This window comes from Mauremys reevesii, linkage group 12 (assembly GCF_016161935.1).
Source record: "Mauremys reevesii isolate NIE-2019 linkage group 12, ASM1616193v1, whole genome shotgun sequence".
Taxonomy (NCBI): Eukaryota; Metazoa; Chordata; order Testudines; family Geoemydidae; genus Mauremys; species Mauremys reevesii.
In genome coordinates, this window is record NC_052634.1 from 28,380,167 (window position 1) to 28,406,777 (window position 26,611).

Genomic DNA, 26,611 nt, shown 5'->3' on the forward strand with positions numbered 1-26,611 from the left:
TACTGAGGTGACTTAGGCGCAGAACCCCCCCAACCTTGCATGCACTTGGCACTTGGTCCTCACTCAGCAGGATTAAAACTCCTGCAGGGCCACATTCCAGCTGGGCATGAGCAAAGCAGCAGAGCGAAAAAAAAGAGATAGAACCCAGGACTTCATACATGAAAATGAACTAGCAGCACATGACCTCTGAACAGCTGCCATTCGAATGTATCTGAAAGTTACAAGGAACAACGATCTGTGTTAAAGGAAGGCTGCCATTTATTAGAGCCCCAGTTGATGCCGTGTGCACAAAGAGAGGATTGAATGTGTAACAGGGAGTTTGGTAAATCTTGGTTATTTTATTTTTGCAACAGGCTCCTGTTCACCTCCAGTAGAGTTTTCAGTCCCAATGGCAACTTACTTACCAAATGTAATACAGACTAGTCCATGCCTCCCAAGTGGATGTGGTTCTTGTTCTTCTGCACATTGTAGCCCATGGAGGCCAAGGACCTGCAAATGTGTCTTCATGGGCCTTTGTTTAGTTGATGAAAACAAACCTAGACACTTAGAGGATTGGAACTGATTTCAGCTGGGGGACATGTTTGGGAGGTTTTTATGCATTTGCACAGGAAAACATTGAGTGTGTCCATTCATTTCAGGGATCCCTATTTAGTGGAGCTCCTGAAAATAGAATTATTTTTACTGAAGTAACAAGTTTGGAAGGGAGCACTTGGATTTGAACCAAGGACCACTTGATCTGCAGTCAAACACTCTACCACTGAGTTATACCCCCAGGACATTTGTGTTGGCAAGTCCGTGATCTTAAGGATTTTGAAGGATGGGCTCTGCCTCAGAGAGCTCCTTTTCTATTCCCAGACCACAAGGGTTTTAAAAATGGGGTTTGATTAAACTTTATATACACATGTAGACACCACAGCTTGCACACCCACCAACATAGCTTCCCCCACTGACATAGCTACCACCTCTCAGGGAGATGGGTTAACTGCACGGACGGGACAGCTCTCTCCCCTCCGCTTAGAGCAGCTTCATTATTTATGAATAGGTGGGAAATAACCTCCTGAATGGACAGGAACCAATGTAGCCTGCAGGGCCCCCAGGAGAATACAGGATTCTATAGTATTGCAACTTTTTTTTATGGAAGGGGCCCCTGAAATTGTTTTGCCCCAGGACCCCTGAATCCTGTGGGCGGCCCCTGCCCAGACCGCGGTGCTGTCCCCCCACTCCACCCCCTTCCCTCGTTCTCCTCCCTCCGAGGCCCCATCTGTGCTCCGCCCTCACTCCCCTTTGGCCACTTCCCACCCCTGCTCTTTGGCTGAGGCCTGCTGGTCCCCCTTTCGCTCGTCCCTCTCCTCCCCCAGGGCCTCCTCGCGCCTCTCCACCCCCTACCCCAAGGTCTGCCTGCTGCCCACCCCCTCTGCCCCTCCCCTGAGACCTGCCCTGCCCATCACCCACCCCTCTCTGCCCCCTCCTGAGACCCACCCTGCCCATCGCCCACCCCTCTCTGCCCCTCCCCTGAGACCCACCCTGTCCACCTCTTTCTTTGGTCATCTGTTGTTATTCCTTGAAACATCAAGGATGGAATAAAAAGCGAGTTTACTCCAGGGTGAGGAAAGAAAGGAGCCACCAACCCTCTGGCAAAGCTCAGTGCCCCAGAGAAAACCTGGCCCCTGCTATCGCAATCACTGATGTGCTGGGGATATGACGGGAAAGGGACTGTCTGAATGATCGAGGCAGGAAATGGACAACAAGCTACAGCAAAGTCATTAGCCACAAACACACTCTCCTCGTGCTCCAGCCGGAAGGGAAAGGAGCAGGAATTCTTGCAGTTCAGCCATGGACACACTTACACAAGGGCACAGCAGTGTGTGTGTTGTGGAAGCTGGTTTCAGGAAACAACTGGAATTGATCACTCAGTGAGAACAGAACTAGAGTGCAGTGAGAGCCACATATCCAGCAAGTAGTTGTGGCTGAGTGGTTAAGGCAATGGACTAGAAATTCTTTGGCGTCTCCCTGTGCAGGTTCAAATCCTGCCGACTGTAGAGGAAGTTGTGGTTCTTCAGTTTCAATAGAGCTGGGTCTTGTCTCACTCTTAAGCTATGTCTGCATGAAAGAGTAATGTGGCTTTAACTAAAGTGTTTTAATTGAACAGCTGTTGCATGTCCAGCCTATGCCCCTGTGTCACCAGAGCACATCCATGCTAGCATCTCTTGGATTGCCACAGAGAGCAGTGCATTGTGGGTAGCTATCCCACTGTGCAGCTGGCTGCAGGGTCCTTTGGGAAGGGTTTGCAATGCCTCACAGGCTGGTACAGCATCACATGATGCAGGTTTCTCTATCTCATTGATCCATGGGCACCCTACTAGATTGCCAGCTGCTTTTCAACTGCAGTGTGGGGTAGAGACATACGCGGAGAGTTCCATACCCATATGGTGCTCGGGCACCAGCAATACGCAGAACCAGGGACCCAGCTCCAGCAATATGTGGAGCCAGGTGCCCCCCACGCCTCCCCCGAGTGTTCTGCAGCCCCGGGCTCTGCCCCCGCTCCGCTCGTCTTTCCCGGGCCCAGGAGCAGAGAATCACTGATTGTCTCTTCCCTGAGCAGCTCCATGTTGCCTCCCAGCAACTGCTGCCGCATGGTGTTAGTGCCCCATGGCCGGGACAGACTGACTGAGCCTGCCCTGCCCCCTGAAACCCTTTTCCGGCAGGACCCTCAAGCAGCACAGAGGGGGGGGGCCCTCTGCCCACAGTCACCACTCCTGCCCCATCCCTCACCCCCAGTGAGGCCACAGTGACAGTGTGCTGCTGGGGGGCAGGAAAGGGGGATCCTCCCCCAGAGCTTGCTGCTGCCTGCAGGGAAAGGGCTGGGGGGAGTCCTCTCTGGCCCCTCTCCCAGAGCAGCCGGCCTGCACCCCACACTCATCCCCAGCTCTGCCCCACCCCAGAGCCCCCCCACCGCACCCTCAACCCTCTACCCTAGTCCTGAGCCCCTCCAGCCCCCCAAACACCTTATCCCCAGTCCCAGCCAGAGCCCCCATCCCGCTGCACCCTGACCCTCTGCCTGAGCTGAGCCCCTCCAGCCCCCCAAATACCTTATTCCCAGTCCCAGCCACAGCCCCCATCCCGCCGCACCCTGACCCTCTGCCTGAGCCCTGACCCCCTCCAGCCCCCCAAACACCTTATCCCCAGTCCCAGCCAGAGCCCTCATCCCGCCGCACCCTGACCCTCTGCCTGAGCTGAGCCCCTCCAGCCCCCGAAAGACCTTACCCCCACTCCCCGCGAGAGCCCTCATCCCGCCGCACCCTGACCCTCTGCCTGAGCCCCGAGCCCCTCCAGCCCCCCAAACACCTTATCCCCAGTCCCAGCCAGAGCCCCCATCCCGCCGCACCCTGACCCTCTGCCTGAGCCCTGAACCCCTCCAGCCCCCCAAACACCTTATCCCCAGTCCCAGCCACAGCCCCCATCCCGCAGCACCGTGACCCTCTGCGTGAGCTGAGCCCCTCCAGCCCACCAAATACCTTATCCCCAGTCCCAGCCAGAGCCCTCATCCCCCACACTCCTACTCTCGCCCTGAGCCCCTCCCACACTCCAAACCCCCTCATCTGCAGCCACACCCCACAGCCTTCACCCCTGCACCCCATCCCTCTGCACCCCTCCCATCCCCAAACTCCCTCCCAGAGCCTGCATCCTGCATCCCAATCCCCTTCCCCAGCCTAGGGTCTGCACCTCAGACCTCCTCCCTCACCCAAACTCCCACCCAGAGCCTTGGGCAGGTGAGGGGCAGAGTTTGGGCAGGGGCGGGTTCTGGGCACCACCAAAATTTCTACAAACTGCCACCCATGGGTAGAGAGCATGTGTGTGTGTGGGGGGGAGAGACAGTGTGTGCGTTGCGGAAGAGTGAGTGTGTCGCACACTGTCTCTAAGTTCAGACAGCTGCTGGAAGCAACCAGTCCTGAGGCAGGGGACAGCCCCGACATCAGCCCCCCTTCTCTCACTGGCTCAGCTCAGCACAGCACTCTCTGTCACACACACACACACACACACACACTGCTGCCTGCTTAGCTCTGTGTCAGGGGTGCTGGAACAGGGGCTTTAGAGGGCCATGGCCCCACCACTCTTTACTGGCTGTTAGGACAAATGATGGAGGGGGGGGAAGGGTGCAGTCTTGGGGAAGAGGCGTCTCTGGGTGTGGCCTCGGGGGGAGAGGTGGTTTGGTTGGGGGTCCTTAGGGAAGGGGTGTCATGGGAGTGCCACAGTTTGGACAATGGTGCCGCCACCCACTGTAAGGAAGCTTCTGCCGCCCCTGCTCTGTGTTGGCAGAGCGGGAGAGAGCAGCATCCATGGCTCCCCAGGGCTCTGGCAGGGGGGCTTGGGAGGTGATTTAAAGGGCCTGGGGCTCTGTCCGAAGCAGGGAGCCCTGGGCCCTTTAAATCACCAGCCTGGGGAAGCCGGGCCGGGCTGGCACAGCGTACCGGCTCTTGCCGGTACCCCATACCGGAACATGCCGGCTTACTTTCACCTCCAGAAGGTCCTCACATGGATCAATAACTGGTTAGAAGACAAGAAACAAAGGATAGGAATAAATGGTCAGTTTTCAGGATGGAAACAGGTAACTAGTGGTGTCTGTACTGGGACCAGGACTAGTCAACATATTCATAAATGATCTGCTAAACAGTGAGCTGACAAAATTTGCAGATGATCCAAAACTACCGGCTTGCTGCCTAGAACAAACGCTCCTTGAGTGGGGTGATCCACAGGGAGTAGCTCAAACCTCCAAAGTGCCTGGCCAGGGGCAGGACATTAGCACAGCAAGGGAGGGGTGTGGCAGTGACATCACAAAGGCCTTTTGCAGGACCTCAGACTATTGGTCAAAGGTGGTGGGGAGGTGGTGACCTCACAGAGAGATGCTGACATCAGCCAGGCAGGAAAGGGGCGAGGGGCCATGGAAACCTCAGAGACCCCTGTGGCTTTGCTTCAGCAAGTCTCCTTCTCCAGGTCTCTCTTTGAGGACCGAGAGAGTATTCGGGTTCACGGACGTGAGCGCCAGGAGGAACCTCTTTCGAGTTTTCTCCTTCCCTTTTCCTGATTTTACTAGAAAACAGCCGTCCCTGTTTAGAAGGTAAGAGCCTCCTCGAGGTCTGAAACCTGTTCAGTCTGATCCATCTGGTGACAGTTGAATTCTAGGCATGGAAAACACGAGCTTAAGGAGGCAGAATTTTGTTCCGCACCTGGGATTTTGTCCCTTAGAATCACTGGGGACATTAGGGTTTGTCCTTTTTGTTTCACCTTTTCCTCCATCCATCCCTTCCTCCTTTCTCTTCTTCTCTTGCTCCTTTCACTTGCTCCCCTCCCAACATCAGAGTTGTGTGTGTGTGTGTATGTTGCGGGGGGAGTGCTCGGCAGCTCCCACTCTGGGAGGTCCACCCAAAAATGTGGGGCTGAAATAGTGCTCGGGCAGTGATCCCCACCAGTGACCTGGGCCATCCTTTGCTCTCTCTGGTGATAACCCTCAGCCTCCCGTCCTCAGTCTCTACCCTGATTGGCTGAGCAGGGGGTTATTGACAGGGAGGAGACTCAGGTCCTTGTTGTTCTCTTTGAAGACCAAGGAAATAAGTTATAACCAGTCATATGTTTGATGAATTTTGCTGCTTCTCTGCATTAATGGTCTCTGAGCAGTTCATGATTCTCTCTATCATTGCAGTTCTCCTCAAATACTTGCTGAATAATTACTGTGCACTGTTGTTGGTCTGGAGCTCATCTGAGAGCACTTTATTCAGGTCTGAAATGTCTGAAATTCAAGATCTGATGGTTAGTTTGAAAATCAGGGCTCTTGGGTCCTACTCCCAACTCTGCCACTGGCTGGCTGTGTGACCTAAGACAAGTCAATTCTCCTTTCTCAGCCTTAGCTTCTCCCTCTTTCAAGTAGGGATAATAATGATCCACTCCTACCTACCTAAACACACACACTGTCTCTCCCCACACACAAACAGTCTCCACACTGCATTTGAAAGGCAGCTGGCAATCTAGTGGGATGCCCATGGAACATTACACCATCGGACCAGCTCATGCTGCTGTCTCTGTGCATCGGTGACCCTCACGGGGCTGGCTCATGTAAGGGACTGTAGGCCCCTTACTAAAACTTAGTGGGGTTTTTGGTTGGCTAGTTCCCAGCACCAATAGAAGGGTGAAGGGCCAATGGGAAATCAGGACCCTGAGACTGACAGTCCCCAGGGGCAATGGGGAGAGGCCAAAGCTCCAAGTTAGCCACACTGACAGGCCAGGCAGTGTAATGAGGGAGTCACCAGGCCAGGGGGTCCCATCCTCCGTGCGAGCTGGAACTGCCTGGGCCAGAGTGGGGCAGAGCTAAGGAGAGAGCAGGAGCCCGGAGAAGAGCCGGGGAGCAGAGCTGCACCAGCCAGGGAGAACCAGAGCAGATCTGTGCTGCGAGCCGAGCCGCAGCAGCACGAGCCATAGAAGCTGCCCAGGGCGCAGATCTGTGCTGGGAGAAGAGCTGCAGCAAGTGGAGCCAGAGGAGCAGCCCAGGGAGCTGGAGGCAGAGCCGCAGCAGCACTGGGGCTGGAGGTGGGTGCAGTGAGCAGCGTGGGAGAGCGAGGGGGACCCTGGGCAGAAGGCCCAGTGCAAGGAGATGCCACCCATCAAGAGATCTTGCAGGCCAGACTTTTGGGGGTGGGGGGATCATATCCCCTACATGGGGGCTGACACTGGGAACAAGGGCCTGTCACCTAGAGCATGTGGCCACTGCCAGAGCAAGTGTCCAGCCCGTGGTGTCCCTGCAGCACAGCCAGGGCCTGGGGAGGAGGCCTGGGACATGTGAGGGAGAGACTGTGACCTGCCCTGACCCTCCAGAGACGCTGGTTGTGATCTCCCTGCGCCACAGAACAGGGTGACGTGTTTTCCTTTCCCATCTTTCCTTATGTTTTACATTGATTGCTGGGTAATAAATGGTGTTTGCTTGAAGCACATGCAATGAGGAGTGGGTCAGGGAAGTGCCCAGAGTGGAGACACTGTAGCCCCCGTTCAAGTGATCATGACAAGATTGGGGGTCATCAAACCCCCCAGGATTCCTGGGCCCAGCCTTGTTGGGGTGATGAGGTCTCTGCCACACACCAGAGTAGAAAGAGCCTCCTTGGGGTCAGGCAGCCTCTGGGTAAGGGGGTGGGGACTCAGATCCTTTCTCTGGCCAATTGCACCAGGGTCATGTATAAACCAGGGAAGTTCCCCACAATAGCCAGACCTGAACCCCCTGTACACTTGTGCTCTGTCCTCATTGCTTCTCTGTCTCTCTTCCCCTCATCTCTGCTGCTCCCCCTCTGGGCTTTGTCAGCACTCAGGACTCTGAATCCTGCAATCTGAGTTCAGATCTCAGTGGGACCTTGTGTTGGTTTGTGATAAAGCCCTGGAGCTCACAGTGCTCAACTTCCCTGTCTCCTGTTGTACAAGAACAAGTCTTTCCCCTCCTGTTGGGTGACTCAGGTCTCTGGGTGGGAGGCTGCAGTGGGTCAGGGCTCTAGAACTGGCTACTGACACCTGAGAGTTGGGATTCTTATGGCTTCACCTGATGCCCACAAGTTTGGCACTTGCTACTGTGCTTTTCCTCTTGCCCACATGGCGCTTGAAGGAAGGAGGGCCAGGGCCAGGCTTCATAGTCAGGGCTAGGCAGGAGAGAGGCAGAGTCCCAGGCTGGAGCCCAGCACCTCTCCTCCTCCGGGCACCTAGAGCAGAGGCGGCTGGTGCTGACAGCTCCAAGGGAAGGCTTAAAAGCTACAGAGCAACTGAGGGTGGGGCAAGAGCAGGACCATGCCTATATGTGGCCTTCAGACAGCCACAAAGACACCTGGCCAGGCTGCTCCCTACCATGCCAAACCCCCACTGAAGGCCACCCACAGACCAGCATGCGGGGCGGCTGCTGATGCTCTGTGGCCAACACCAGAAGATGGTAGGAAAGCAGGGCCAGCCCCCCTGGTGGGGCCTCTTACCGTTCCCACTCAAGATGCTCACTTTGGCAGTGAAGCAGCCCAGTTTCTTTGGCAAGTCAGGAAGGGCAAAGGCGAGACTGGAAGCACCTGGGGCTCATGCCCCAGCCTTTGTGACACCCCCCCCCCAACTCCTTCCCGGGGCTCTAGCTGAAGCCGGAGCATTGGCCTGAGCGGCCAAGAAGAGGTTCCAGCCCTGAAGGGAGCAGGGCTTGCAGCACAAAGTGAGCACAACCACGAGGGGACTCAAATCCTGAATCATCTAATCCACAGGGAGATGCCTCATCCTTTAGGCCACATGATGAGGGGGGCTAAGCTCTTCTTTGGAAAAGCCGGACACTGTGTTTCTCAGGTCATCTGCTGAGGGGGCCGAGACTCTTTGGGCACAAGAAGTCGAGTTCCCAGCAACACGTGAGACTTAATTCTCTGGAGCCAGGTGCAGGGCTTTGGCAGGGAGGCTCAGGCATGGGGGATTGGTGTGCAGCGGACAGACCGGCTGTCTAGGTGTGGAGATTTAGTCACACTGAGGCACAGGAGGGAAGAGGAGGAGGAATCCTGCTGACAGGCAGTGGCTGTGCAGAAAAAGAGGAGGGGTTCCTGGGACTTTTTTTGCCTCTCTTTTGCCTGCCTGCTCACTCTTGTGGTGAACGGTGAAGATATTTCCTAACAAGCCCAGGTAGCTCAGTTGGTAGAGCATCAGGCTCTTAATCTGAGGGTCCAGGGTTCAAGCCCCTCTCTGGGTGCTCAGCTTTTAAGTTGCCTTGTGTGCCAGGAGCCAAACTCTGTTCACAGTCACACAGGGATTCCCAGAAGCTGTGGCCATCTCCTGGAAAGGTTCCTTTCCTTAGCAATCAGGAGAGAGGCCGCAGCTGCAGGTGCAGATAGCGCAGTCTCTGGCTGGCAGGAAGGGCTGTGGGGCCAGGTGCTGAGACAGCCCAGAGGGGGAGCAGCAGAGATGGGGGGAAGGGAGAGAGAGAAGCAATGACAACAGAGCACAAGTGTAAAGGGGGCATCTGGTCTGGCTATTGTGGCAAACTTACCTGGTTTATACCCGACCCTGGTGGAATTGGCCAGGGGAAGGATCTGAGTCCCCACCCCCTTACCCAGAGGCTGCCTGACCTCGAGGACTGTTAGGATACAGAGATTCAGGCCAGTCTGCAAAGGCCTGTACTTTAAGAATTTAGGTGTATTTTTATCACTTAGCTAGTTATAGAGGTATAAAAGAAAGAATAAAAAATCACTGTCTGTCTGTGTAATGGCCTTCTCTCACTGTGACAGTCTGAGGCCTGGTTCTTGGGCTAAGCAGCAAAGGCAGCCATAAGGTGGGAAGTGTATGGTCACATCCTCACATTCCCAACTAGTCACACTGAAATAAGGTGCGATTGGGCTGTTAGGAATACAATCCTGCCCTGATATTCCATCACCTCCAGAGAAAGGGAAACTTAGTTTGGTAGCATCCTGTTTGGCAAGAACTCACTTATCAATAGACACAGCTGGAAAACCCTTATGTCTGTATAGATGTAGTTGTGAAACCCTCCCTTCTGTATTGTTTTGTATGTTTATTTGCATGGTCTCTGTCTGGGTCTGTGATTGTTTCTGTCTGCTGTATAATTAATTTTGTTGGGTGTAACCAGTGAAGGTGGTGGAATATAACCATGTTACAGTATATCAGGACTGGTTAGTCTAGAGAAGGAGTGAGGGTGCCAGGCGGCGCGGTGGTCGGGGCCGCGTGGTGAGTGCCCCGCTGAAGCGCTGGCCGCCCCCCTTCTCTCTCCCCCCCGCTCCCTCCCCGTCCCCCTCCCCCACTAGACCGGGCGCGCACTCTGCAGCACAGGGAGTCCACTGGCTCCGGCCGCCCTGTAGGGTTTTTTTTTGTTTTTCCCCTGCTTTGCCGGCCGCGCCGTTGTTTTTCCCCCCACCACCCTGCTTTGCTGCTCCAGCCCCACCGTTTTTGTGTTGTCCCCGCCCCCACTTTGCTGCTCCAGCTGTGCCGTATCCCTCCTCCAGCTTTGCTGCTCCAGCCCCACCGTTTTGTGTTGTCCCCGCCACTTTGCCATTCCAGCCACGTCGGGTCCCCGCTTTGCCACTTCAGCCACGCTGTATCCACCCCCACACCCCGCTTTGCTGCCAAACATGCACCTTTGTATGCAACTGCTGAGTCAGTTGTGAACCTTGCTACCATTATCATTATCCCTTTGAAATAATGATGGTGATGGACACTTGGCTCTATATCCCAGTGTGTCATGGATGTCTACAGGCTGCATTAGCCAATCCAACCATTTGGCACTTACAGATGGGCACCTCTGTATTGTGCCTGAGTCTTGTACAGCTATGAATGGCTGGTAGATGCCGATATTTTCCCGTCTTTTTAACCAGCTCTAATACCAGGCCAGGCCAGGGCTGGGAAGAGAGAGAGAGCAGCAGGTTTCCCCTATTGCGGCCGTCTCGCTTTTTCTTGACTAGCTTCACCTCTGCACCAAGTTATGCTTTTCATATGTGAGCCTGGCTAGCTCAGTTGGTAGAGCATCAGACTTTTAATCTGAGGGTCCAGGGTTCGAGTCCCTGGTCAGGTGAAAAACTTCTCACTGTGATAATAAAAGCCTGTCTTTCTGGAGTCTTGTTCAGTGTTACTCTTTCTCTCCAGGATTTTGCCTTTCCTAAGAAGGGCCTTTCAGGGGCGGGGGTTGAAGAAGCAACTCCTTGACATCCCCTCTGTCCTTGTAGGCTGGAGGAATAAAGTCCTCTGGGCATAGAGCATGTTCCTCCCCTGCAGACACAAACACACAGAATATTCATAAGGAATTAGAATTAGAATCCACCACTTTCCTTGGGAGCTTGTTCCTGTCGTGAATCATCCTCGCTGTTGAATATTTGTGCCTTAGATGTAATATATGAATTTGTCTCTTTTCACCTTCCAGCCATTGGGTCTTGTTATGCCTTTCTCTGCTCGATTAAAGAGCCCTTTAATAGCCAATCTTTTCTCTCCATTAATGCCTTTCAACACTTCAGTGAAATCACCTTTCAATCTTCTTTCGATAAACTAAACAGGTTGAGCTCGTTCAATAGCAAAGAGCCACCAAATGTTCTGAGGGCTGGAGAAAAATGTCTTCTAGGGAAAGTGGTGGATTCTCCATCTCCTGATGTCATTTAATGAAGACTAGATCCCTTTCTGGAATGTGTTTGTCCCAAAAGTAGCTCTTGTGTCATACAGGAGGCCTGTGATATGCAGGAGGTCAGATTAGATGCTCTAATGGTCTCTTCTGGCCATAAAGTTGACTAATTTCTGAAAAACTGAGTGTAGCATTGGGAGCAGCGTCTGATGTTTTCCTGTCTAGCCGGCTTGCTTCCTAGAACGAACGCTCCTTGAGTGGGGTGAGCCACAGGGAGTAGCTCAAACCTCCAAAGTGCCTGGCCAGGGGCAGGGCATTAGCCCAGCAATGGAGGGGTGTGGCAGTGACATCACAAAGACCTTTGGCAGGACCTCAGACTATTGGTCAAAGGTGGTGGTGAGGTGGTGACCTCACAGAGAGATGCTGACATCAGCCAGGCAGGACAGGGGTGAGCGGCCAGGGAAACCTCAGAGACCCCTGTGGCTTTGCTTCAGCAAGTCTCCTTCTCGAGGTCTCTCTTTGAGGACTAAGAGAGTATTTGGGTTCAGGCACGTGAGCGCCAGGAGGAACCTCTTTTGAGTTTTCTCCTTCTCTTTTCCTGATTTTACTAGAAAACAGAAGTCCCTGTTTAGAAGGTAAGAGCTTCCTCAAGGGAAGGGGTGTCATGGGTGTGTCACAGTTCGGATGCCAGTGGCCCCCCTACAGGAAGTTCCCACCACCCTGCTCTGTGTTCGCAGGGCGGGAGAGAGCAGCATCCACGGCAGTGATTTGCTCCTGGCTGCCGGAGCAGAGCAGCAGGCTCAGCAGTCAGAACTTCCCAGAGCGATGAAAGGGGAGGGGCCCATGGCTCTGTAGCAGGAATGCAGGGCAGGCGAGTTCACAGCAGGGATTGTGGGATACTGGGGAAGGCCAGTTATGGTGATATAATGAAAAGCAGCATTTACTCTGTTACTTTAAGTTTGCTGCAAAAAGCTCTAGCTCTCTCATTGAAGTCGTTTTATTTTGTCACCAAAACAGGGCACTTTTGTCGCCAGACATGGCATTGCAGTGTGTGCACCAGCCACAAGCTGCCGACCGAGGGAGCGTTGTGTGTTTTTCACACACCTGAGCAATATAATTCTGCTGAAACAACTTTGTAGTGCAGACCTCGCCAAAGATTCACTCACACACAGCTTGCAAGGAAAACCTCACCTGCTTCTCTGCTTTGCAGAATCCAAACACAAGCAAAGCTTGTCAGGCCCTGGTGGCGATGGCAGGGAGTCAGGTGTGGGCAGTGTGTTTAGCTACCCACAGGCACCATGGCTTAGCTGGCTAAAACTTCTGTTTCATAAACAGGAGATCCTGGGTTCCACTCCCAGTAGTGCCTGGTTGCTGGGGCACCTGCTATTGGCTACTGTCAGAAGACAAGATTCAGAGCTAGATGGGCCTTTGGTCTGGCCCAGTGTGGTTTTTCTTATGGTTTAAATAACACTCACAGGCACTGATAATAGAGTTACTGAATGTTTGGGAGTTAGGAGCTGATAGGTCAGTGGTCCAGTCCCCACACAGATGAACCCCTCCCTATGGGGTAGGGGCAGTTCTGAGCTCTCACCCAACTGCTCATTGTGGCTGCCAGAATCTGTGAGCAGCTTGTTTAGTTTACAGCAAAGGTTGAGTCCTGCTTTGTGCACTGTGTGTGAGAATGAAAATCCTAAACTGCCCTTTGAAATAACGAATGCAGCAGGACGTGTTATTGTCCCTGCCCCAAAGCAGACAGACCAATGGAGAAATGCTGTCAAGTCCAAGGTGACACTCCACTGCCATTTTACCTTTTTTGCTGGCTAAACTCCTTCTTATCTGCCCGGCCCAGGCTGTTCTCTGCCTCAGCTGCTGCTCCCGGCCTGCTCTAGAGTCAGGGTACGTCTACACCATGGGACTATTCTGAATTTGCATAAACCGGTTTTGTAAAACAGATTTTATAAAATCGAGTGCAGCCACACTAAGCACATTAATTCGGTGGTGTGCGGCCGCGTCCGAGGCTAGCGTCGATTTCTGAGCGTTGCACTGTGGGTAGCTATTCCTAGCTATCCCACAGTTCCCGCAGCCTTATTTCCGGTTGAGATCCCAGTGCCTGATGGGGCAAAAATCATTGTTGCGGGTGGTTCTGGGTAAATGTCGTTAGTCACTCCTTCCTCCGGGAAAGCAACGGCAGACAAGCATTTCATGCCTTTTTTCCCTGGATTGCCCTGGCAGATGCCATAGCATGGCAATCATGGAGCCTGTTTTGCCTTTTGTGACTCTCACCGTATGTGTACTAGATGCCGCTGACAGAGGTGATTCAGCAGCGCTACACAGCAGCATGCTTTTGCTTTTGCATGACAGCAGAGATGGTTACCAACCATACTGTACCATCTACCAATCCATAAATTGGTAAAAAGATGATCATGGTTACCAGTCCTTTTGCACTGCGCCATCTGTTGCTGTTATAAGTGCCCCTGGCTGCTCTTAGCCAGGGGCGCAAAAGCCAAAATTGGGAATGACTCCCTGAGTCAATTCCTCCTTTCAAAAAAACAATTCTTCCTATCAAAAAACAGAATCAGTCCTGCCTAGAATATGGGCAAGTGTACTAGAGAACCACTGTCTCAGAGAACCAGAGAGCACAGCTGCTTTGTGTCAGATCCTGCAGGAATGATGATCTGTATGCTATTCACAGGGGGTGCTCCTGTAACAACCCCACCTGTTGATTCCGTTCTTCCCACAGCCTTCCTCGGCTACCATAGCAGTGTGATGAAATAATAAAGAATGCAGGAATAAGACACAGTGACTTGTTAGTGAGAAATGAGTGGAAGGCAGCCTCCAGCTGCTATGATAGTCCAGACAGGACATTAAGGAGTGTGGAGAAGAGGAGCCCAGCATCCTGCTGCTAGTCCAGGGGCAATTGAATCTTTTCTTTACACATGAAGGGTGGGGGCTGATGAAGCTCAGCCCCCTGTTGCTATAATGAAGACGGTTATCAACCATACTGCACCATCTACCATGAAAAATTAGGTGCATATGACATACGGGGACCTGACAGTTGTTAGTCAGCATGGTTACCAGTCCTTTTGCACTGCACCACGTGCCAAAAAGCTCATGATGATGAGGACAGATACCAGTCATATTGCACTATCAGCCACCCATAGCAGGGGACGTGGGAGCAAGGATGTTGGTGTTGACTGCTGCAGCATTGCATCTATCTGCAGCATTCAGTAAAGATAGGGTGACATGTTAAATAGTCACGAGAGGATTTTTTCCCTTTTACTTCTGGGGTGGGTGGGGGGGTGTACATTGCCGAGCTATGCCCTGAACCACCATGGACACTGTTTGTTTGACCCTAGAGGCACTTGGAGCTCAGCCAAGAATGCAAATGCTTTTCGGAGACTGCAGGAACTGTGGGATAGCTTGAGTCCTCCAGTCCATGAGCGTCCATTTGATTCTTTGGCTTTCCATTACGCTTGTCACGCAGCAGTGCGCTGAGCCCCTGCTATGGCATCTGTCTGGAGAATTTTTAAAAATGATTCTGAATTTCGTCTTCTATAACGGAGCGCTGATAGAACGGATTTGCCCTGCCCTTACTGCGATCACATCCGCATGGTCCATGCTGGAGCTCTTTTTTTATTTTGATTTTGGACTGCATCGCCACCCGTGCTGATCGGAGCTCCACGCTGGCAAACAGGAAATATTCAAAAGTTCGCGGGGCTTTTCCTGTCTACCTGACCACTGCATCCGAGTTCAGATTGCGGTCCAGAGCGGTCAGTGGTGCACTGTGGGATAGCTCCCGGAGGCCAATACCGTCGACGGCGCCACACTAACCCTAATCCGATATGGCAATTCCGATACTAGCGCTACTCCTCTTGTTAGGAGGAGTACAGAAACCGGTTTAAAGAGCCCTTTATATCGATATAAAGGGCCTCTTGGTGTGGACGGGTGCAGCGTTAAATCGGTTTTATGCTCCTAAAACCGGTTTAAACGCGTAGTGTAGACCAGGCCTTAGTCTTTAAGGTGCCACAAGTACTCCTGTTCTTTTTACAGATACAGACTAACATGGCTGCTACTCTGAAACCTGTTAGTTGGTTATATGCTGCTGTGACACACTCTTTACATAGAAATTGTTAGCTACCTGTTACATTTATATTTCTGTGTTAATTGGTTACCCACCATGTTGTATCCTACTGTATTGTACCCCACTATTGAAACCCCCCTACTGTTCACCAAAAGAAACCCCTCCCCAATTGTCTACCGTAACAAACCCCACACCCCTCACTATTGAATTTTCCCTGTTTTTGCATTTTCTTAATAAAGTTTATTTTGCACCCCACCAGTGCAGTAATTGTCCCCCAAGATCCCCTACCTGCTGGCAGGGACAAGTAGGAGGATGAGTTAAAGTGCTTTTTCCTGAATGTAAAGCAAGTAAGCAGTATTGCTTTGATGCAGTTGTTGTCTGTTATTGATGATTTTTCTTTCTTCTCTCTGGGGAAGTAGAAGGGAAAGAACACAGACTGAGTGGTTAGTCTGTATAAACTACATTAAAAACATTTTTTGGAAGTTGGTGTTTAACTTCTGTTTCTGATGCGTATATTTAGAGAAGGGATGTAGTGATTGTAACTAATTTTTAGTATATGTATTGCTTCTGTATTGTGGGAGGATGTGGGTGTTTTTCAGTGAGTTTTCTAATAGCACGAGAGAAGAAAATGCAGTGTAAAAATACAACAGTTTTTTATGTAAACAGTTGCTTAGTTGAACCTCTAATTGCTTAAACTTCTAAGTCCACCTTTTTATGCAGTGTCCCTCTCTTTTGTCCTCCCTCGTTCTAGTTTAAACTTATAGATTCATGCATATTAATTCTGCAAGTTCTCTCCACTTTCCACTTTTTCTTCTTTTCTCCACCCTCTCCCCCATTTCGAGTAGCCCCTATTTCTACCCCTAATGCTCTGCCAGTTTGTTGGTATGCAACTTTCTCGGAGCCTCTCGGAGCCCTTAATACAGTGCGTAAGGTGGAAGTGGGGGAGGAGAAAATGGGACCCACAGAACCCCTGGCAGGTAAGGGGACTGGGAGAGCTTGACTTGGGAAGGAGGGAGGAATGGGGGAGAAGAGGCAAATAGGGGTGCACACAGTCTCTACAGTGGTGGAGAGAATGGGGGCCCTGAAATGAAGCAAGGGGATAAGTGGAGGTACACAGAACCCCTCGTCCTATGGAGATTGGAAGAACCTGGCATGGGGGGAAGGGAGGGTACACAAAGACCCCGGCATAGGGGAATAGAGGAAACACAGGGTCCCTGCCATGGGGAAGTGGGAATGGGGGTGTGAACAGAGCCTTTGGTGTGGGAAGAAGTGTGGGGAACTTGGTATGGGGAGAATAAGGGTGAGGAGATTCTCTGGTAAGGTCTGAGATTGGGGGAATTTCAGGGAGTCCCTAAAAAGAGTGGGATGGGAGAGGGCACATAGGGAGCTTGCGGGAGGGAATTGAGGGGTGCTAGCAGCCTCGGGGGCGGGCAATAAACTCGACCTGTACAAACTACAAAGTGTGCTCCCCCCACTTCAGTGAAGAACGTGGCCATCTGTTGACAAAAAGGCTGTTTGCAAAAGGTCAGATCCATTTTCTTTCGTGACCACTTGTTTTAAAAAACGAGTCATTACGACGTTAATCAGGGTAGCCGGGGATTGGCAGTAGGGAGGGTGTCTTTGCAGGAGAAATGGCCGGCGCTTAGCTAGAGACGTGCTTTCCAAAGGGATTGTTGGAGGATGATTTTTACCAAGTTTTCTTCCAATCCGGCACCGAATAGGCGGGATTGCTAGAATGCAGCTGCTGTCTGGCGCTGATGCCCGCTGCTTCTTCCTGCTGGAGAAGTGGGAGGGAGACAGCATAGACTGGGGGCGGGGTTTGTATTAAATGAATGAATGAAAAAGCTTTAAAATATGACTTTTTAAATTATGCTTTGGGAAGTTTATAACAGCTGGTTTTGTTTCTCAATCTATAGAATACTTAGTTTTTCTAGGCGTTGTTGTGAGGGGTTTGTTCATCAGCCTTTTTTTTATTTGTTTGTGGTGGGGGATTTTGAAAACCAGTTTAGAAATCAGTGGGAATTGAGTGTCCAGATCACTTGTATGGCTTTGAAAATTCTCCTACAGGCAGCTTTAAGCCTCTGCCTTTTCCCGCTTTTCAGGAGAAAGAGACTAGTGTTAGGCCTGAATGAAAATATAGCAGACAAAACAGTTATGCTAACCTGACTGAAATCAGGCTACCAGAGGTTTCTGGGTAATCCCAGAGTGGAAAAGTACTGAAAAGCAGCATTGTCTTACAGAGTCCTGGAAAATGTGAGATAAGCCAGTGATTGCATTGCTGGCATGCCATTAGCTGTGCTAAGGACAGTGTTTGAAGAGCTGATAAGGAACTCTAGCATCCCACGGTTCAGATTCTAACTTTTTGGTTGAGTTATAGGTTTGTTTAAAACTCCCCTGTATCTTTTACTTTTGGGTGTTGTTAAGATATAATTAATAATCTAAAGTTGTAGACATAAAGTCTAGGCATGTGTGTATATTAAAAGTGTCTAGTTATAAGTTGTTAAACAAAGGGGGGTGGGTTTTGCTCAAGTGAGTGATGTATGACGTAATAAAACTGTCTATATAGGCTAATGCTAAGCTGTAAAAAGCTGCTGGTTCTCTCTGGAGACGAGTGGCCTTTTGTTGATGCGTGCACTTGTCAATAAAAGGCTTTTGATCGGACCTTGCTGGTGTTGCCTGTCTCTCTGTGAACAGACAACGAATTTCGCTGTCGGGGTTAAAGTCCCCAACATCTTTGGCGACTCCGCCGGGACTTTGTCTGACTCTCCGGCGGGGGATCAGACTCTGAGGCAACGCAGCGCGCATCCTCTGGTTTAGAGGAGCCTTGCCTGGTAATCTGATCTCTGCGTCGGTGATAAGGCGAGTTCTGTGAACCAGCTGAAGCTCGTAGAAATCCAGCAACATCCACCTACCCGTTGAGTAGGGTTAAGGTTGCCTGGGTTAGAGTCCCAGTGCAGATTGTCTAACCCTGACAACTTAGGTCTGGGTTAGAGTCCCAGTCCAGGTTTGCACAGGATCCAAGTAGTCTGGGTTAGAGTCCCAGCTTGGGTTTGAGTCCCAGTCCAGGTGTTCGAGTCCCCTGGAGAGGTAAGTGAGTGCTCGACGCGGGAGGTGGGGGTTAGAGTCCCTTTACCTCGACGCGGGAAAGAGGGGTTAGAGTCCCCTTACCAAATGGGACAAGTTGGCAGTAAGTGCCTGGGGGATGCCCCATTGTCTCTAATACTTAAAAATTAAAAAAAAAAATTCTGGAATTGGGTAGCTTTTGGAGCTGTATGTTTAAAGCTGTATGGAGAGCTCTTGTAAAAAAAAAATCCCCCACCATATGCCCCAGAGCCACACTGGAAGGAAGACTGTCCGTGGGGACGTCTGTCTCTGTTGGGCTCACGTCATCTGAATTTATTGACTGTGCAGCAAGATAAGATGCATAGTGGTAATAGAAAATAATGGCTTTGGGGTGTGGGGGTGTGTGTGTAAGTGAAAAATGGGGAAGGAACAGTCTAAATATTCCACCTCACCCTCTAAGGGTACCCCAGCATGTTACATGTACGTACATTATGGTCCTAAAACCTGCAGGTATTTAGAGAATTGGAATCTTTACACGCGTGAAAATCTATCTAAACAATGCCCATTAGAAGGTACCTTCAATCTAGATAAAATCATATATCTCAAAAAAGCTTTTAATCACCAAAGAAAAGCCTCTGACACAGTGTGAGCAATTTGTCTAGGAACGGGTTAATTTAAAATTCAGCTTGACTTGGTGAAACTGAAGAAGCCACGGGCTGGAATCTGAACTGGACTCTCTAAAAGAGACACTGCAGGAGATTCCAGGGTGTAAAAAACAGCTCTCCCAAGAGCGGAAGCATGTTGAAAATTCTGGACAAGCTGTATACAGGATAATCTCCCATCTGCCTATTCCCCTTCTCTAAACGTTATACAGACGTGGCCAGTTTGAACATGTGTGAGTATTAAAGTGGCTTAAGGGTTGAAGTATTCATGTTCTTCCTGAGTAATGTGGGAGTGTTCCCAACACTCTTCATTGTTGTTTTATTATTTCTAATGAAGCTTTAAAATTTGATTATATGGTGTGTTTCTCCAATGTCCTGCAGTGTCAGTCTGATCACCTGACATGAGGCATAAATTGGTAACAGAAATTTGTCACAGTTTGGTGAGCAATTGAGAATGGGGGAGCCCTGCAGAATTTACACCATCTATTTGTTTTACCCTTGTTATTTTATGTTTGTTTTGTTTGGTACTGTTGGTGTTATATGTTGAGGATTGCATGATTAAAGGTGAGCCCACTCTCAGCTGCAGTGAGTCTGAGAACTGGAGAGGGGTTTAGCATTTTCTCTCCACCCTGGTTGACCGGAAGGGTGGCAGGTGGATCTGCCCCCAGTTGTAGCAGGACTGGGCAATAGAGTAGTTGGAGAAAAGGGACGAGATGTGTACTTGATAACTAGAATTGAGCAATTAAGAGCATGGATCATGAACCAGGCGGCAACTCCAACCTGCGCCAGGGCAAGTTGCAGGCCTTGAGACAGGATTTCCAGTTAGAAAAGGAAGCCCTGGCTAAGCAAGTACCAGTCCTTCAGGGACTTGTTAAAATTTAACCATTTGTGCTCAGCATATGTCGTAACAGCAGTGTGTTTGCTACAAGAGGAAATTGAATAGTTCAACGCCAGTGGGCCATGTGTTTTGCCCAGGTGGCAAGCCTCACAGGGGAGGACTCGAGTAGTTTTGTGAGTAGAAATGTTTTAGGGAAAGGACTAGAAGGGTGGGGGGCTACTTAAAAAGCCCACCCTCCTAGCTAACTGGTAGTGAAATACGTTGGTACCCATGGAAAGAAACGGTTCAGAAAAAAAAAAAAAAAAGGATCGGGCCCAGGAGGCCAGGCAACAGACAGAAAGCTTGGAGTACAGGTTGGAAACTTTTAGGGTGTAGTGAAAAAACAAGAACAGAGTAAGTAAGTATACGCATAGGGGTTCATATACTCAGAAAAATATTTGAAATGGTGATCTGAGTTGGTAAGTGGCTGTTAAAAGAACAGGCAAGTAATTTAAGGCACAGTGAAAAGTTAACTCTATAGTTGCTGGAGGGAACAGCAGTTAAACTTTGTAAATGTACTAAAGTAAAAAGTTCTTGGTGTCTTTAAAATGTTTGTAAGTAAGACAGGCAAAGAAATTATTAAATTGCAATCATTTGGCTATGAACAATTTTGTTAAATTAGCTGAAGAATGTATCCAGTGCTATGTAATTAAAATTGTATTAGGCTCTAAGAGCACTGTGAGTGATGATGTTTTCTTTCAGTGTTTACAAGCAGGAGTTACAAGTAAAAAGTGAGCCAGCAAGCATCTGTATTAATGCAAATTATCTAACTAATAAGATAGGAGCCACTAAAACAGGGGCTGCCTATAAAACACATACAAGAAAATATGGGGTAATTCCCTTGTTTTGCCTAATATCAACAAAAGTCTTTGTATATTTTTAGTAATGATTGCCTGCCCAGAAGGGGTAGACTTCTGTTTTGTCTTTCAGATGATCAGAGAAAACTGATGCCGGCTGAACAGCATTCAACGTACCATGATTTGCTGGCACAGTAAAAATTGTGTTTTGTGTTTTGTGTTCTATGTTCAGTCTTGTGGCCAAAATTGATGTGTTTAATATTTTTATGGGATGGTCTGATTTAAAATCAAGCTGCAGTGTTGGATTGAAATGCAGATATTTGTTTTGTTCAACTTAGAATACAAAGTGTTTGGATACATCAGAAAAATGTGATATACTAAAGTCTTATACATTTTCTTAAGTAAGAGAAAGAAATTTTATTGGCCAAATCTTTTCATTGAAAATTGTTATTAGAATTTGCATACCAACAGTCTTTGGAAGCAAGGACATGAAAAGTTAACCCACTCCCCATATTGTACATGGGATCCTTCTGGCTACCTCAGACTTCTAGCCAGAGGGCTGGGGATGGTGGAAAGCTATTGGACTACAGTTTGTATTAAATGAACTCATCGAAGTGGGTGTGCTTGTCTTGGTTTGTTGTTCTCAAGTTCTGTACTAACATTATTTTAGTGAAATGGTATATGTGGCATATATTAGATAAGACTAATGTACTGTATAACAGCAATGTGTATGTGTTCATTGTTAACACCAGGTGTATACGTAAAACATGAACGTTTTTTTGTAGGTTAAAAAAAAAAGCTGAGAAGGGAAGCGAAAAAAAAAAAAGTTGACTGAAAAAAAAAATAGATAACATGCTCAGTTTAAAGCTGAGACACTGACATTGTTCAAGGACACTCCTCACAGCTAAGACTTGGCTAACCCTCAAAAGGAACAAGGGGGGGGACTTAAATTTGCCCATGCAGCTATAAAATTTGTAAACTCTGCAAAGACACTAATGCAATGTGTTAGGTTTCTTTTCTCACAGGTAAAGAAGAAACAACCCAAAGATCCTAGCAGCCCTCCCACCCCTTGGAACCAGGAGACTGGGTCTACATAAAGATCCTTCAACGAAAGACTGCCTTGGCTCCATGCTGGAAAGGCTCGTATTGAGTCCTGCTGACTACCAACACCGCTGTGAAGTGCCAAAGACTGACTGTTTGGACCCAGGATTCTCTCTGCGAAAAGACCCCTCCACCTCAGAAGAATTCTCCTACTGATGATAAGCCTATTTTTTTTTCTAGTTCTATTGTGCTTCTGAACAGCATGGCAAAAGGACAAGGTAACGTGCTGGTTGAACCTCTCCCTTGTCCACGGACAAATCTATTGTGCCTTTGAATTTTTATAAAAGAAGCAAAACCATTACAGGGTGATGTACTCATCATCTCTTCCCTGTAGAATGCTAAACTACATCTGTTTTGGGAAAGAAGAAAAAACACTCACTCCACTGACATTGCCAAAGTCCAGGAATTCCTGACCAAAAAGAACATTAAGAACTGACCCTGGTGAAGAAACAAACAATTACACACTGGCAGGAAGAAATTTGTGGGACTTATGTTTGGAACTGTGGTATTAATTGGATTTTGGGGTTTATTCTACAGGCTGTGCCCTGTGTTTTGGATAAATCCTTCAGCATGTATTGCCCTCCCTCATTGCATTTTGAATAGCATTGTCCTTATCCAGTTTTCAGATCGCTTTTACATACCCAGATTGCTCACAAGGGGCTGCCATTAGATTAGCACAACAGCGGGCCTGGGTTATTTCCTCTGGAAAGAAAGAGAATTGACCAAGTCCCTGTGGTCTAGGGGCCAATGGTACACAGCCATTTGGAATATTCTTAAGGCCAAGAAAATGATGAGAAATTGGGCCAACTAGAAAAGGCCACTAGACTTATTTTTGAAGCTCAGCTATCTTAAGTACAGGCTGGAGTTGGTGAGTTACATGTCATTTCCACCCTTAGTTCTGTGACCCAGAAGTTACTGACAGAGATGGTACTAAATATCACTGAGGCTGGAAAGGCATTGCAGTGGGATCTAGTATGTTTAAATTGATCCTGAGCACTGGACTTGGCCCACTGCCCTTACAGACACACAGGAGTACCATCTGATCTGTGGTCATGAAGACATACTTGGACACTTTCTGGATGGAAGTGTGGACATTCACAGTGCTCCTTCCAAGCATATGGACCAGTTAGGGTGGGTGTAGCTTCCACATACCGAATCCTGCTGGGTCCATGGGGAGGATGCATGTGGGACTGAATTATTTACCGAGACATCTGGGACATTAGACCACTTGGTATACCTAACTGATTTATAGTCAGTGTCCCAGACCAATGAACCGTTACCCCTGAAGGCGATTTGAAGCTTCGTCTGCAACTGAAGAAACCGTAACCCGGTTGTGCCCTGCCAAGTGATCATTTGTTGTCCCAAGAGTCCCGTTGGTCCTCTAGGGACAAAGGGGGGATTGTTAGGCCTGAATAAAGATGTAGCACAAAAACCAGTTATGTCAATCTGACTGAAGTCAGCATGTTTCATAAAGCCCTGGGAAAAAGTGAGATAAGAAAGGGAGGTGCATTCCTCAAGTTACCAGCTGCGTTAACTCCTGTCTTCCAGTGTCTGGTGCTTGGCAACTATGCTGATAAGAAAGTTGCTGGGGCATCACAACTTGCTTACATTATAAAGAAAGACAGATGTGCTTTGTTATTAGGGTTTGTTACTAACCAAAGGGGGGTGGGATATGGGTTGTGTGAAGTGAATAATTTATGACGTAATAAAACTGTCTATATAAGCTAATACTAAGCTGTAAAGAGGGGGCTGGTTCTTTTCGGATACGAGCTGTTCTTTACTGATACGTGCACTTGTCAATAAAGAACTTTTGATCGGACCTTGCTGGTGTTGCCTGTCTCACTGCGGTCAGACAACGAACTTCGCTGTTGGGGTTCGAGTCCCCGACATTTCCATTTATCCCTAGTCAGTGGAGCTCCTGAACATAATGGAAATGGACATGCAATTATTTTTTGTTGAAGGACCAGGCTTTTAGGGGGTATTTGGATTTGGACCAAAGCCCCTTTGAGCTGCAGTCAAACATTCTACCACTGAGCTATACCCCCCTGACAATTACATTGGCAAGTCAGTGATCTTAAGGATCTTGAAACCTGAGAGTGGAGTTCGTTTCTTCCACACCAGTATTGCTGTCTGTGCATCCCGGAGCTATGGGGTGAGTGGGAAAGGCCCACAGCCAGCTTGTCAGTATCAACAAAGGAGCAGCCGACATCAGGACCAATGAGACGTGCTGGTGGCCCATCAGGAAGAATCCACACTCCCAGAGACTTCTCGGTGAGGGCACGGTACACAATGGGGGCTACCTACCCGCCACATCCCAGCAAGGGTCTTTCTAGTCCCACTTCAGTGTTACCCAATTTCTAATAAGTCTTTGGCCCAGATTCCCTCCCTGAGCGGCACCATCACATACCTGGGCCCCCTGCTAGTGTTAAATCTGCCTTGAGCTGGGACCCAGCTTGGCAAAGAGCCTGCAGCCCCCTCTGTGCTGGGGAGTGAGAGCAGCCCAGGCACTGGGCAGGGCATCCCTGAGGGAATGAACCCAATGTGCCCGTGAGGCCCTGATCCAGAACCTCTGCCAGGCAGCTCGTGCTGCTCGGGCGTCTCTAGTCTCCGGCGAGGATTCAAAGCTTCTCTGCTCCAGGGAACCCCTGGGGGAGGGGGGCAGGGCTCCTGCAGGATAAATCTTCCTGCCGGCAGAGCTCCGGTCCCCTCCTCATGGGCACAGGGCGTTGCACACGGCACCCACCACATGCACACACCCCTTTGTGGGGAGAATCAGCTCTGGGATATTGGGGTCAAACCCTTCCCACCTCCTCCCTGCAAACCTTCTCCTGGCTTCAGTGAGGGAATGGGGGCGTGAGGGGCTAGTGCGGTAACAGCAGCAGCGTGGCCGTGGGGCTCGGCCGGTGGCTGGGGCCAGTCGCCTGAGCATGAACCCAGCCGACCCCAGGAGATGGACCCGGGTCACCAGCCCAACCCACCACGCGGCTGCTGCCGCTGCCCCATTAGTGCGCGAGCTCCCACAGACCACACTGGGGAGAGCCCCCAGCTGCAGGGGAGACGCCCCTGAGTGCCTGGCAGGGCCCAGCTCCTGGCTGACCTGCACTGCTGGGGGTCAGGGGGCTGGGTGACAGGGGGGCGTTGGCTCTGGGGTGGGACTGTCACTTCCCCCCTGCCAAGCCAACAGGATCACAGCAAATGAAACCAGCTCGGCCAGCAGGGGAAGAGTTCAGTCCAGGGCCTGGTGCATTCTGGGAGCAGGGGCGGTGCAGAGAAAGGGCAGATATGGGGCAGCTCTGAACACTCCGCGCAGATCTGCCTGTCCTGTCCTGCAGCCCCTGTTACAGGGGGCTTTTAGCCATAGTTTTAATCAGGCCAATAAATTGAACCACACCCCTGTTAAATCATTGCTCAGCCCGAGTCCTTCACCCACATTCCTTAGGGCATTGGGTGTTTCATTTCCTGCCTCCATTTCCCACAGAGACACAATTTTCTTTGCACAGATCCATGAACAGCAAAACCTCCCTGTGTCTCTGGTCTGAGCCAGGGCATTCGATTCCAGTGAAATCTTCTCTCCTGCAATGCGATGGTCAGACAGAGGGGACGTGGCACCTGCATCCCTGCCAGGGAGATATTGGCTCGGCTCTTTCTTTCTGCTGCTGTTGTTAGTCCATGAAACATCAAGGGTGGAATGCAAGGCTCAGTTCATGCACCAGCCCCCTGAAAAAATTTCAGTGCCCCAGAGAAATCCTGCCACCTGATATTGGAATGATGTGCTGGAGATTTGACTAGGAAAGGGACTGTCTGAATTGTCAGAGTGGGGAATGAACAACAATCTACAGCAATGTCATTCACACAAACACACGCTCATCCTGCTCCAGCCGGAAGGGAAATGGGCAGGAATTCTCGCTGTTCACCCAAGGACACACTTACACTGATGCACAGTCATGAGTCTGCTGGGGGAGCTGGTCTGAGCAAACAATTTGAAGAGACAATTCAGTGAGAACTGAATTATCGTGTAGTAAAACAATTATACATCAAGTAGTTGTGGCCGAGTGGTTAAGGCGATGGACTAGAAATCTATTGGGGTCGCCCCGCGCAGGTTCAAATCCTGCCAACTACGCAAGCACTGTGCTGTTGTTATGATTGCTCTAGTTTTAGTGCCTGAGCATTCACAGTGCAAACTGGAGCTAAATCTAGTTTCACTCTGTCTACACTTAAAATGCTGCTGTGGCACCTGCTATAGCACTCTGGAGTATACAGTCAGTGGAGAGGTTTTCCCATCCCTGTAATAGCTGCATTGACAGAACAATTCTTCCTTTTCTTTAGCACTATCTAACCAGGGCTTAGGTCACTGTAACTATATGGGTGGACGGGGGGTTTCATACCCTGAGAGTCGTCGCTCTGCCAGTGAAGTGCCCAGCATACACCAGCCCTTAGATCCCTTTTGGTATTTCAATGCAGGCACTGACCTGTGAGAGGAAAACATCAGCTCACAAACACAGAGACTGAATTCCCCACATTTAATCTCGCTGCACTTTCCAGAAAGTCACAAAATTCAATTCATTCTTGCTAGGACAGAGAAAAAATACTTGACACGATTTGAGGACTTCGATAACTCAGACATAGGTTAGGGGTTTGTTACAGGAGTGGGTGGGTGAGATTCTGTGACCTGCATTGTGCAGGAGGTCAGACTAGATGATCATAATGGTCCCTTCTGACCATAAGTCTATGAATCTATTAATCTATTCCCAAATTTGGAAAACTGTGCAGTTCAGAATGAGAATAGTGACCCCGTCTCCTTCCTGCACCTGCTCTACATTGCTCCACAGCAGCTTCTCCACCTGCAGAGTCACCCCAGCACTGTAGTGCAGCCGCCCAGGGTTCAGCGGGGCCCCTGGCAGGACAGTGGGTGCAGCTAACAGCCTGGTG

At 49.9% G+C, this 26,611-nt stretch overlaps 4 non-coding genes and 1 pseudogene across 4 annotated transcripts; 4 read left to right on the top strand and 1 right to left on the bottom strand.

Moving 5' to 3' along the window:
• Positions 1-700: 700 nt before the first annotated feature.
• TRNAC-GCA lies at positions 701-772 on the bottom strand. Its single transcript has one exon. It is a non-coding gene; the product is annotated as a tRNA-Cys (tRNA).
• A 7,889-nt stretch (positions 773-8,661) lies between these two features.
• Positions 8,662-8,734, top strand: TRNAK-CUU. Its single transcript has one exon. It is a non-coding gene; the product is annotated as a tRNA-Lys (tRNA).
• A 1,757-nt stretch (positions 8,735-10,491) lies between these two features.
• TRNAK-UUU lies at positions 10,492-10,564 on the top strand. Its single transcript has one exon. It is a non-coding gene; the product is annotated as a tRNA-Lys (tRNA).
• A 4,926-nt stretch (positions 10,565-15,490) lies between these two features.
• LOC120376611 lies at positions 15,491-15,622 on the top strand (annotated as a pseudogene).
• A 10,098-nt stretch (positions 15,623-25,720) lies between these two features.
• On the top strand, positions 25,721-25,802 carry TRNAS-AGA. The gene has a single exon. It is a non-coding gene; the product is annotated as a tRNA-Ser (tRNA).
• Positions 25,803-26,611: the final 809 nt, after the last annotated feature.